Below are 13,955 nucleotides of genomic sequence, written 5' to 3'. Positions count from 1 at the left end.
GGAGACAGAGAGAGAGACAGAGACAAAGAGATGGAGAGACACAGAGAGAGAGAACAGTAGGAGAGATGCAGTCATCCACCTGAGGCCCAGGACATGTGAACCAGCCAACTCACAGCCAGCTCTACCAACTGGCTACAAATGTAGGAATTAGCCCAGCCAACACATGTGGGGTAGAGGTGAGCTGTTCCAACTGAGTCCTGCCCAAATACCAATCTGCAGAATTGTGAGAAACCAAATAATTGCTGTTTTCAGCTATTAAATTTTGGGGTATGTAGAATTCTAAAGATGGCCCCCGCCAAGACTGCCATTGCCTTCTTATCCAATCAAATATAGATACAGAGACTGCTGTGAAGGGAACTTTTCAAATGTAATTAAAGCCCTGGTCAGCGTACCTTGTGATATGTGTCTGAGATGATTATTTACAATGCTGAAGTGAAAACTTTTAAAGCAGTGCGTTTTATCCGGCTGACAGCAGAAGGGAATGTTGCAGATACTCAAAGAATAAGAAGGGTTTGTTGCTTAAAGGTGCATGGGGCCATGGGCCTCCCCGGTGGCGCAGCGGTTGAGCGTTGGGTTGCGAAGCTGCCCGCGGCCTCTGCGGCGCCGGTTTAATCCCCGGCTGCTCCCCGGCCATCGGAGGAGGGTCCCACATGGCGCGCAGACCTCTCCTGCCGCCTGCTGCTCCCCTCAGCAGTGTACTTCGGTCCTTCTGCCTGCTCTGCTCCCCGCTCTGGCTCTGGTGAATTCTCTCACCCTCCCGCGCTTCTTACTGTACCCAGTGCATGTATAAACAAAACAAACAAACAAACAAAACAAACAAAATAAATTAAAAAAAAACATGCCTCTATAAAAAAAAAAAAAAGGTGCATGGGGCCATATGACAAGGAGTATTGGCTGACACTCAGAGAAACAAAATTATCCAGGTGAAAGCTGGTATGGGGCCCAGTTACACAGCCACAAGCAGCCAGCTTCCACCAATACCTCAGGAATGGAAGATGGATTCTTCCTGTGCTTCCAGGCAGTAGCCTCTTGATATCCAGAGCAGAGAACCCGTATTTTTCACCTATTGTTACAGGGCAGGGAGAGTGGCAGCCCATACCCCTCAAATCTGCCTACTCTAAATGGGTTCTGCCATCTGCCGCATCAACACAAAACATAGGAGACTTTAATGGGAAGGAACGTTAATAAAACTAGGAAACAATACAGGTAAGGCAAAGAGTCTAGTTTCTAAATGAAGCACCCAAAGTTACCCAACCCCTCGTGGGTAAAAGTCCACCCAAGCAGGATTGGCCCAGAGCAAGGCCCCAAAGCCTGTCACAAGTCCAAAGCACCTTCCACTGGGGACCCACAGGAAAGGATCAAAAACAACCAGACAAGTAAGGAAAAGAGCAAAATCAAAATCAAGACAATAACCCCCATTGTCACCTCCCCACGGGCCTCACCCACATCTGTGTCACCCAGTCCACGACCAAAAGGCAAGCACAGTTTCTTCATGTGTCTCTTGGCTCCATGTGCCTCTTCCAGGTCTCCTTCTGGCTCCATCCTGCTCCCTTCCTTCCTCAGTCTCCTCTGCAGCTTCTTCTCTCCCTGCTCAGTTCCACCATCCCTTTGGTGGGGCAGGAAACCTGGAACCTCCCCTTTCCTGGGGAACCCCTGTTGAACTGGGCACAAACAAGCCTCCATATTTGTGCTAATTTGTTATGCAGCAATGGAAAACTAATTCAAGTAGCTTATTACACAGTAGCACATGAATACATATGCTCACATTTTTACAGTGGGAAAGACTCAACATAGGGCAGGGGATTTCCATTTTCACTGCACATCAGAATCTTGTGGCAGAACTTTAAAAATGCCAGGGCCCAGACCCACTCCAGAAAGCTGCTTTAATTGATTTAACTGTTCGGGGACTAACTGCCTGACCCAGGCATTTTTATTTTTGAAAAGCTCCAGGTGATTCTAGTATCCAGCTAGAAGGAAGCTTTCCACCCCATCAGTTCCCATCATCACTCCATGGTGAGAGAACCCTCTCGAACATATTCGTAAGGTACCACTTCTAATATGTGCCTTACTTTCCTCCACCCTGAACAATTCTCAGATGCCAGCTGAGTACCCCACAATTCAACTCAATTCTGACACTACCTACCTGGAGACAGCTTCAGATCCCACAGGGTTAAGGCTTAAGGGCTAAGTCCTGTAAGACAGAGCTCCCCTCCACTTCAGACGCCAATTCTAAGTCCAGGTGGTCACCTGTGCTTCTGACGGCCTTGGCTGCAGATCTGAGGTTCCAAGGACTCCCTTCTTGGGTTCAATTAATTAACTAGAGCTGCCCACAGACTTCAAAGAAATAGTTTACTTACTAGATTACCAGTTTATTATAAAAGGGCATGACTCAGGAACAGCCTGGGGAAGAACTGCCCAGGGCAAGGTGTGCTGAGAGCACAGAAGCCCCACTGTGAGCACACTGCTTTCCCGAAAACCAGAACCTGGAATCTCTCAGAATTCTGTCCTTTTGTGTCTTCATAGTGGCTTCCTTACATAGGGGTAGTTCGATTAGATTCTTGTCCATTGGTGATAAACTCAATCTCCAGCCCCTCTTCTCTCCAGAGATTGATTGTGTGTGTGTGGGGGGGGGGGGGCGCATGTGCTTGTAGTGGGGGAAGGGACTAAAGTTCCTACCCCTGTTACACATTTGATTCCACTGACAACCAGACCTTAGGCGCTTTCCTGTTCCTCATTAACATAATAAAAGATAGCTTTATGGCTCTCATCACAGGAAATCTAAGGGTTTTAGGGGGTCTGTGGTAGGGCAAAGGTTAATACATACTTATTATGAATCACAATATCACAGTGACTCTATCAGGATGCTTTCAAGTGGGAAGAAATAATAAATATCTGATCATCAACACGACAACAAAAACTCTCATCTCTGCCTTAGAAAAATCCAGGTATGACAGACTTCAAAGTCATTTAGGTCAGCAGCCTTCAAGAGCTTGAGGGCTTTTCCATTTCCTTGCCACTCCAGCCTGTGGGCAACCCCCCACCCGCACCCCAGTCTATCAGCAGGGGCCCGGATGGGGCTGCTGGTCCATTCACTCCCAACCAAGGGAGGGAGTTTCTCTTCATAGATACTCTTTCTATTAGAGAAGGAAACGTTCCTCCGACCCTTTCCAGACTTTGACTCAGGTCCTACTGGCCATGATTGAGTTACATTTCCATGGCACCCCTGTAAGAGATACTGGCAAGGAAGTAGTTTGCATTTTTCAAACCTTGTAGTGGAAGGTGCACTCTCTTTGCCAGGAAGTAGCAGAGGGTGGTGGCTGGAAGGTTCCTGGGTGGACTGCTGAGGCATAGAGCAAGAGAGAACCCTTAGCATCAGAAAAGAATAGGAAAAGCCTTGGAGGAATAAGGAAGGCTCCAGAGATAAGGGCAACAAATTCCAAAGGGGACTAATCAAACACCCCAGGACTAGGAGCAACAGGACATTCCTGGACAAGGACGGTAAAGAAAAAAGATAAGGGCCGGGACACAGAAACTTAGTTCTGGGCACAGACCATTTAGGCAGTGAGTGAGACCACCAATAACTAACCAATCACAGACTGGTGGAGCTTTAGAATAATCAGGGAAAGGGGCCTCCCTGGTGTTATAAGGGGTTAAGATGCAACCTATGAAGCTATCACCAGCCTCTACAGCACGAGTTCGATCCCTGGCCAGGGAGCAACCCACTTGGCGCAACAGACCTCTCCTGACTCACCCGCTGCTCCCCTCCGCAGTGTATTTCAGCCAGTCTGCCTGTTCTGTTCCCCACTCTATCTCTAGTGAATCCTCTTACCCCCCCCAACACCTCTGGCCTGCACCCCAGTTCCTGTATACACAAATAAAATCTTAAAAAAATAAAAAAAAAAGAATAATCAGGGAAAGATGGTCTATATTCCCTGAGGCACGACTCAACCTCAGCTTCCTTGCCCCTCCCTAGCCTGGTTCAACCGACCTGGAAGACCCACTTTATTTGTTTCTTTTCTCCTTAATAAACTTTTTTCTTTCTCTAAACAAATCTGCCTTTTCACTTGCTTGCCTGAGTGTCGGCAAAGTTCCTGCTGTGGTTCATGAGACACCAAGCAGTCATGGTCTAGTGGCTGTCTCTGCAGTGTGGGTTCAATCCCAGCCAGCGCAAGAATCCCACATTGCGCAGCAGACCTCTCCTTACTCACCGCCTGCTGCTCCCCTCAGCAGTGTATTTCTGTCATCTGCCTGTTCTGCTCCCCATTCTGTCTCTCTGGAGAATCCTCTCACCCTCCTGTGCCTAGGGCCTGTTCCCCAGCTTGTGTATAAAAATAAATAAATCTTAAAAAAAAATCCATTTGCCCAACTTTTTTCGATTTCCCACCCCTCTCAACTCTTCTACTTTCTTCAGTGTTTGTCAAAGGGGCTGATTAGGACCAAGTATAGAGCCCCTTAATTCATCCATCTCATACTTTTTGTTAGGATGTCAGGGTAACTTTGTTATGAAGCAAAATGTTCTCTTACTAGTCCTCCACACTGTCAGCTAGTTGTGCACACTTCCAGAAGTTTTCTGTGTCTCCTGATACTCTCATATAGCTTTCAGCCTCCTCCATTCTCTACTTCCTCATTGAAAGCTGGTAATTAACTCTGTCCCTCCTGAGCTTTTGGAAGCTGTTTTCTCTCCTAGGAGAATGTAAGACCTTAGGAAGATGTTTTGCATTTCTAAGCACACCACATTCCCCCCTGACTTTTGCTCTCTAAATAGTAGATGTTTTCTATTGTGGCTGGAGAGGAATTCATTCTCCCCAGACCCCCTTCTTTCTTTTTTCATGTTTATTTCAACACCATAGGGACTTTCTTCATGGAACTCTAAAATTCAACCAGTCTGCCAAAGATTTTTTTGTTCCATTGTTGTTTTTAGGAACTATGGCTTTTTGTTATTTTTTTAATCAGATGTGAACAAAACTAAACAGTTGTTTGACAAAAATATATAGCGATTATCTTATAGATTTCTGTCAAACATAAATTACCTGAATCCTTTGTATTTTCTGTAAACTACTCCCTAAATACATTGATATCTGAGTACAGGAGAGAAGAAGCAAAAGCTAAGATTACTAGAAAAAACATCAGACCATTCAAAAAGGATCACAACAAAATCATAAATCTTGGCCACTTTCAATTCAGGTCCAGGGCCATTGCTTAGTCAGACAGGGCCTGATCACATTCAAATCAAATGGGAATAAGATCTACAACATCAGGGTTCTCAAAAAGTTGTGAGCAATGTTTTTTCAATGTGTCCATGTCACCATTTTTAGGTACTGGAGCTTTAGAAGTTAAGATTATTAAATGAGGGATCATTTTTATATATAAGATAAGAAAAGCACTTTTTTCTTCCAAATGTATTTCTCGGTTGACCAATGAAAACTAAGAGACATGATCTGGCTATGATTAAAACGTTTCAGCCTTGGAGGTAACTTTGTGTATTGTGGCTTCTCTCTTTTACATCTTCGACTCGTTTTTCTGAGGACAAGAACTTCCTAATGAATTGTCTTGGTTATTGACATTTCTGTAAGTTAGAACAGTGAAAAAAATATGATGACATGCAGGTCAGTCTCTAAATGCCAACTTAGAAGTTGAATTCCATTTTGGCTGACTACACTGTTTAAGATTATCCCCAGAGGTCTTTTATCTCTTTCCCATGGTCCACATATACAATAGTGAGGCGGGGCAAAGACAATTCTTCAAAGGGAAAACTTATTAAATCGAGAAAATTCGCTTTTTAAAAAGTGGGGGGAGGGGAGGAACCTCAGGGAATTTTAGAAAGGGGTGCGGCTTTCCTGACAGCTTTAACTGGTGAGCTGTCATGCGGAGAGGATTCTGCTCTAGCAATTATTTCCGATTTTCACAAGTTGTCATTACCATAACAATCTTGTTGTCCTCCAAGCTACCAGCTCTCTAGTCTTCTGCTTCCTTGCTTTCTGTTATTCTGGAATCCCAGAAGAGAAAACAAAGGTGAAAATGGGACTTTACAGCTTTCTGTGTCCTTGCTCTTGAGTCCCTATAGGGCCAAGACTAAAGAGGCTCCAGCTCTGGATCCCTGCCATGATCTCGAACCTTCTCAGCCGCTGACCAGCCTTCTTTGGGGGATTCATAGTTCCAGCCCTTTGAGGTCTCTCTCTCTCTCTCTCTTTTTCTAAAGATTTATTTATTTATGCATACAAGAGCTGATGTACAGGCCAGAGATGCAGGGGGTGAGAGGATTCACCAGAGACAGAGTGAGGAACAGAACAGGCAGACTGACTTATATACACTGCTGAGGGGCGCAGCGGGCGAGACAGGAGAGGTCTGCTGTGCCATGTGGGTCACCTCCCTGGTGGGGGATTGAACTTGGCTGAGCTATAACAAACTCACACTACAGTGGCTGCAGATAACTTCATAGTGCTGAGACTTAACCCTTGCGCCACCAGAGGGGGCGCCTCTCTTGTCTGCTTTTTGCTATTTTCTCAATTCTACTGTTTCACCAGTTCAGTCCTAGCATTTTCTCTAGCTAAAAAAGTACAATGATAGACACTTTGGAAGCCAAAGGACGAATCAAACCTCCCAGGAGTTTATTTTACATTCTGAATATCCTCAAGTTGCCACAGGTGCTGTTTCCAGGATATTTTTTCCTTTGTAAAAGAAACCTACAATCAAACTTAAAAAGATTTTTTCCAAGATATATATTTAATTGAAACACATTAAAGTATTAGTTTTAAGGATTGTGTCTATTTAAAAATATTTTGTAGGTTTATTCTAGGCTTCTTTCTATATGTATGTAGATATTTAAAATAATTTGAATTCTATAGCTCTCTTCAGTTTGCTGTTTTTCATTACATAATTTCATGACAAATATTTATATAAACTAAGCAAACATCAAGAATTCATTTTTTTATACCTCCCTGGAAGGAGAAGGTTGCATAGGGAATTAGAAATGATTGCTTAGAAACTCCTGGAAATCAGATGGACTTATTCAGGGAGCAGTCTGAAGAGGCCACCAGTAAGTCAGGTGGAATCTTAATTTTTTTTTTTTAAAGATTTATTTTATTTATGCATATATGAACTGGGGTCTAGACCAGAGATGGGGGAGGGCAAGGGTGAAAGGATTCACCAGAGACAGAGTGGGGAGCAGAACAGGAAATCGCTACTGAGATAAACTCCTGAGGGGAGCAGCAGGTGAGACAGGAGAGGCCTGCTGTGCCATGTGGGTTAGCTCCCTGGCCAGGATCGAACTCGGGCCACAGTGGCTGGCCATAGTTTGAGAGGGCTGAGACTTAATCCATGAGCCACCAGGGAGACCCTGAATCTTAAGTTTTGATGTGATTCCAGTTTTACCAGCTGCCTGAGATACATACTAGCCAGATCAGTGAATGGGCCTGTCTCTCAACTTGAGTTTGAACTTTGGAGCCTGCAGTGCTCACAAACTGCAGTGCTCACAAACACTTGAGGTTCTCAAATTTGCAAAAGACTCTGAGGATTCCATTTCCTTTTCACACCTTCTAAAGCTGTCTCCCATTCTCCTTTGAGAATGACTAAAGAACTCTATAATCCTCTTATTTGGGAATCTGATTTGCAAATGTTTAGAAGGGCAATATGCTTCTACTATACTTATTAGCATTAACAGTGGCAAATATCTTGCCAGGCCCTGCCACTTAGGATAAAACTCCAAAACAGTTACCAAGTTTGTTTGGTCAACCAACATTATCCAAGTGCTTATTCTGTTCTTCACAGAAGGATAGGCAGCTCAAGTCCTCAGGGAACATTCTCCTTTGCTATTCAGTCTTTATTTAAAGGAGACACTGCAATACAGTCTCCTTTGCAACAAAGCGGTGGCCAAGTTACAACCATGTTTAAGTCCCACTATGCAACCCCAACTCAATAGGGAGAAACATCAAAATAAGAAATAAAGCAAATTCTCCTCTGAGATTCTGTCAGTCCACAAGATGCCTAGACTCATGGGTACAATTTGGAAACATCAGTTTAGTCTCTTGCAACATCTTTATGTTCATCCCCTTTGGTTGTCCTCAGCCTACACCATGTCATTCAATCCACGGACTTTTTCGATTTGGTGTGTTCATTACCATGGTCCAAAATGTGAGTGGATTTCACTGAATGTTTCATCTTTCACTGGCTGTTTGGCATGTACCCTCGGATACTGTAATTATTCTACCTTTTGTGTTCCTCACTATACATGAAGTGCTGGAGAGAGGCCATCCTTTATGATTGAACACTGATATTCCTTTTGATCCTTTCATGGAGTATATTGGTTTGTGCATGGGGTGTGGATGTGAGACTATGTGAATCAGCTCTGATCTGTGAATTGCCTGTCATCTGTTGTCACAGCCCTACTGACCTCAATTTCTGTACATTGAAAATGGGAATGACAAATCTTATTCCTTTTCAACAAAAAGCATGTTGAGGATTGACTGAATCGGGCTCAAAAGCACCAGGTAAAACCAAAGGGAAGCCTGACAATGCAAACCAAGTACTATATTGTTTGGGGGATCAATGGATGTGTCATCATAGTTTCTAAATAATAAGAAACACCCACACACTAGATCTGTGATTGATCAGGAGAGCAAATATAAGCCCAGCTCTCTATAAGGCCCTGGGGAAAAGACATAAATGTATATTTTAGTCAGAGGCAAATCCCCATGGAATTGCTGCATTCTGAGCAGTGGCCTGGCCAGTTGTGACAGCAACAGGGTCACTTTCTAAACCAGATCTGTCCAGGATAATGCCTAAGTGGTCCTGGTTACAAAAGATCAGAAGCTCCTATATGCTAGGGGCTACCATATATGATAGCTCAGATCTAGAATATTTCCACCAACACAGAGAGTTCCACTAGATTGAACTGTTCCACACTGACAACCACTCTAACAACCTCAAGTCAATCCTCAACCTCAATCAATAGCAATGGGTGGTTCCTTCTCACATAAATGATGAACAGTCCCAAATATCAATGCATTTGGAGCAAACGTATTTTCATACTTAAGAGGCTATGATGAACCAGACTGCATGTTCCAAAGAGACTTATCAATCAGTAATCAATTCCTCATTTTTTGAAAGAATTTTATCAGGGGAGAATCTAGAAATATTCCATTCTCTTTTAGATGTGAATTCCAGGTGATTCATAGCCTGAGTATCCAGGGTTTGACAGGCACCCCCCATCCTTTCATTGCCCCCATGAATTAGAGATTGATTTTATTCATTTCCTCATTGTTTATAGTTTCACATCTGTTTGCTAAAGAATGCAATACTGGCAGAGATTGAAATGTCTTGCATATTATATATGCAAAAAGACTAGTTATCAGAGATAGACCCATGCTAAATGGCTTAAAGTACACCGTTTATCCCACTTTATTTTATTCCTAATCTCAAATACATCTTACATCTAACAGGGAACAGGCCTCACGCGTCCATCAGAAGCCTATCAATAAAGCTATTGAAAGAGTAATATTTAAGCACAGCATTCATAAAGTAGGTAACCAAATTATAATGTTGACAGATACTACAGACCTGTCAGGGAAATGGATGTTAAACCATCTCTTCAAAAATGAGAAAACTGAAGTTGGGAGTAGTAAAGTGTTTCAAAGCTGCCTGATGAGGGGACTCAGAATTAGAGCCCAAGGGCCTCCCTGGTGGCTCAAGGGGTTAAGTCTCAGCACTGTGAGGCTGTCCATAGCCACTGAAGCACAGAGTTTGATCCCCAGCCAGGGAGCGGCACACATGGCGCAGCAGACCTCTCCCGTCTGGCCCGCTGCTCCCCTCAGCAGTGTATTTTAGTTAGTTCACCTGTTCTGCTCCCCACTCTGTCTCAGGTGAATCCTCTCACCCCCCACACCTCTGGCCTATACCTCAGCTCTTGTATGCATAAATAAACAAACAAACAAATAAATAAATAAATCTTTTTTAAAAAAAGAATTAGAGCCCAGGTCCAGGGCCTGGACACAATACTGTCTTGGACACTTGGTTGTTTTTCTGACAAAGATGAAGGAGACTAGCTGGGAGGGAAGGGGAGTGATTTGACCTTCTTCAGATGGCAGGAAGCAAGTCCTCCTGGTACCTGCCCAGCCCCTGGGCCATCACGCCACCACCTTGCATGGGAGATGCCCTTTCTTCTTAGCCTGTACAAGCATCTCCAGTATTCCTCCTGGCTTCAAAATTGCTGCTTCCCAGAATAAACTATATGCCTAGTCAATGGGATTTCTGGAATCAGAGCACAGTTGAAAAGTTGTGGTTAATTCATTTTCTTTGTGTCTTTATAATGTCTTCCTTTTGAAAAGCTCCAAGATCTCTAACCCCAGTTCTCTTAGATGGCATCTAAGCATTTATCCTGAGGATTCATAGATGTGGTTTCAGGTGTCTGTAAATTCCCTGAAAAGGAAAATGAAATTCAGCTCTCAGTCCATAGCATTCATTACATTATCAAAGGTGTTCCTGGTCAAAAAAGGCTAAGACCTTCTAATAAGGAAAAGGAGAAGCTGCACTTTTTAGAAGGGAAGAAAAATCACCGAAGCCAGGGAAAGTGGCATAATTGCCATAATGTATAATAAACATCAATTTAATAGAACTAGACAATATAAATGAAAGAGACTGTTATGCTCAAGAAGCCCAGGAAGAAACAAGGTTGAAGATACATTTCCCTTAATTGCCTTTACTTCCTTCATTTGTCCAAATTCTAAGAGTTTCAGGTGAACTTCTGCATGTCGGTGAGGCCCCTTCCACCCTCTTCTCTAGCAAGCAGCGGAGTGCCAGCTTCCACAGGCTTCCTGCGGCAGCAAGATGGGGTTCAGAATGCCAAAGTCAGGCTTCTTCTTCTTTTTTTTTTTTTGTGGGACCCTTGCCGGTGGCCGGGATAGAACTGGCGCTGCAGAGGCTGCGGGCAGCCTCACATCCCAGCGCTCAACTGCTGTGCCACCAGGGGAGGCCCCAAAGTCAGGCTTCTTGATGGTGGCACTGCCTTGCAGTCTACACAGGAGTGTTAGTAGCTGTCAAAGGGGGAAAATAAGCCTGCTACCAAATCCTTTCTCCTGCAAAAGGTTTCCTGCAAATTCTGCCTCATAACTCTAGACAAGAGGCTGCCAGGATAATAATAAAAAGAATCCAGTCAGTAGGGAGTCTCTTTCTTTTGGTTAGTATCTCTTTTGCTGTACAAAAGCTTTTTAGTTGATGTAATCCCAGCTGTTTATCTTTTCCTTTACTTTCTTTGCTTTGGGGGATGTGTCTCCATGCCATTCTCAGCAACATGGATGGAGCTGGAAGGGATTATGTTCAGTGAAATAAGCCAGAAGGAAAAAGAAAAATATCAGATGCTTTCACTTATAGGAGGAATATAGGGGAAGCAAAAAAGGGATCAGGAAAATTTTAATAGTAATAATAAATAAAAACCCAAAATTAACAGGCAACTGTAAATCAAAGACATTTTGTATGAGAGGGGGAGGGAGAGATCAAAATAGTGGAGGGAAGAACACAAGGGATTATGGTGATGGTGCACGACGGGTGTCTTGGTAGTGGGAATTTTATGGGGACTACACCTGAGAGGAGAAAGCAAACTTTGTACAAAAATGAACTAAGATGTAAAATGTATATAAATAAATTATATAAAGAACCCCCGATGCCACTGAATGACACTGGAATGCAGCATCCCTAGGTAGAGGTCACTGTGGAAGAGAACAAGGCCCATAGAGGAACATGGGAAGTTCTGCTACTCTGTGGAGATGCTGCTGGGGCTCCCTGAGAGAAACGCAGCTGTAGTAGAGGTGTGGGTGAGCTTCCGCCTGGGCAGCAGCTACGACCAAGGGCACAGGGCTGCTGCAAACATTCCTAGTGTCTCTCTCCAAAGTGGCATGACACCCTCATCATCCACAAGAAGCAATGAGCGCAGCCAGCAGGTCATTCCATGCTAGGGAAAAACCAGATGGAATCATAAACTTTCCTTTCATTTCAACATCTGGGGCAGATAGTTCTTAATACGTCATATTCAGTTGTAACCATGGCACTGGCCACTTACAGGAATCTTTCCAAAGAATGCAAAAACATTCTTTGGAAGGCACTCATTTCATTGCAGCACAATTTACGATAACCAAGCTTTGGAAACATCCTAAGTGCCTGGACAGACGCATGGATAAAGATGCATATAGCCACCCTGGAACACTGCTCAGCTGTCATAAAAGATGAGCTCTTGCCATTACAGACAATATGGGTGCAGCTGGAGAGAATTATACTAAGCAAGACAAATCAGAAGGAGAAAGACAAATGCCAGGCCATCTCTCTCATGTGGAATATAACAAGTCAAAGAAAAAGGACAATGCTAAAGCAAAATAAAACCTAGAAATGTGACTGCAGAACTGAGGTTACCAGGTTACCAATGGACTGTGGTGCTAGATTGGTCAGTGGGGCTGTGGTGGTGGGCAGAGGTGAAACTATACCCTCCAAACATACGCATGTTGCAAACCAATAAATAGTCAAAGTTAAAAAAAAAAAAACAGTGGGACTGAGAAATGCCATATGTCAAATAGCAAGAAGTATTCACAGGAACAGAGCTGGCCGGTTGCAATCTTGGAGACAAGAGACATTACAAGTCTCACCTAGGAATACAAATCATGAATTTTAAAAACATCTGTTGAGCCAGAATGCGTGGACAATGGGAATCATTGGTTGTTTGCCTGCGGTTTGACTACTGCCAGCACAGTTCATCTGACTTTCTGTAAAGTTTCTGAGTTTCTTTCAGGGGCTCTGCCCATCAGGATTAGCTTTCCAAGAAGAGAAAGACCGTATCATCACGACCCGGTAGCAAATATTCCAGATCAGAATATTTGAGTGGCTTTTAAAAGAAACTCACACTGGTGTTGATTGAATGGAGATATTTTTAAAAGAAGGAATGTTATAAACCTCTTCAATATCAAGAGGCAGGATATAATGATTTGTATATTTTATTTTGACTTTACATGCGGTGTTAAAAACCCAAAGTACATATTATTTACACATCCACAATACAAGTTTACAAGATATCTATACATGTTAAAGTACTCTATAAAACAGTATAGAGCCACTTCACTTTAGGGTTACTTTTTATGCCGTACCATTAAAAAAGATACAATCTGTGTTTACCTTTGCACAAATGGATAAAGCATTTAAAATTTAAATTAACAGGATAGACTAGATTTTATGTTAGAAATTTCAACATAAATACTGATAGAACTCACATTACAAACTACAAGGCAGCACAATGTTACAAGATGTTATCTGGGATCACATAGAGTTACTGTTCTGTTTTCCGCGCCGGGATTAATATTGGTAAGGTGAATTCAAACACGCTTTGTCGGCGGTGGACTGAGTAGTGTTTATCGTTGGTTGGTTTAATTTATTATTAATCTGTAATATTTTAGTTGCAAAGCTGAAGTGCTTCAAGAACAGAAGTTTTAGCTTTTGAGCTTGCAGACATCTCAGGGAATCGCGTTCTTTATAAAAACAATATTCTCAAAGAAAAAGAATAGCTGTCTCAGTTCTACATTCTGTATAAAAAGGCTCTGGTCTCTGCCACCCATCCGCCCCCAAGGGATGGTATCATCAGGTTATCACAAGAAATCAGCTGAACTTATTCATCTGACTAAGTCAGGAGCATTCCTCTGCCTTGGTACTTTCTAGATTAGGCTCGATAAACCGTGGTGTGGTGTGCAGCGCATGAACTGAGACAGTCATCGGGTTGCACATCATCAACTGTGAGTGGCTTCTGCAGAACTACGTGTAAATGACGCTAGGTGGTCTCCGCGGGGTTCACATTCCCCAGGAAACCTCATTTGACTTCACATTATCACTGTGTCATCCTCAGAAAAAGCAGGAGTGGAATGTTTATCATGGCAAAGGATAGAATGCTGCTATTTGGGTGGATTGTTTTACGATTAATTGTTCTAGGT

This window comes from Talpa europaea, assembly GCF_964194135.1.
Source record: "Talpa europaea genome assembly, chromosome: 8".
NCBI lineage: Eukaryota > Metazoa > Chordata > Mammalia > Eulipotyphla > Talpidae > Talpa > Talpa europaea.
The sequence above is the reverse complement of the archived record's forward strand: the minus strand, read 5'-3'. Positions refer to the sequence as shown.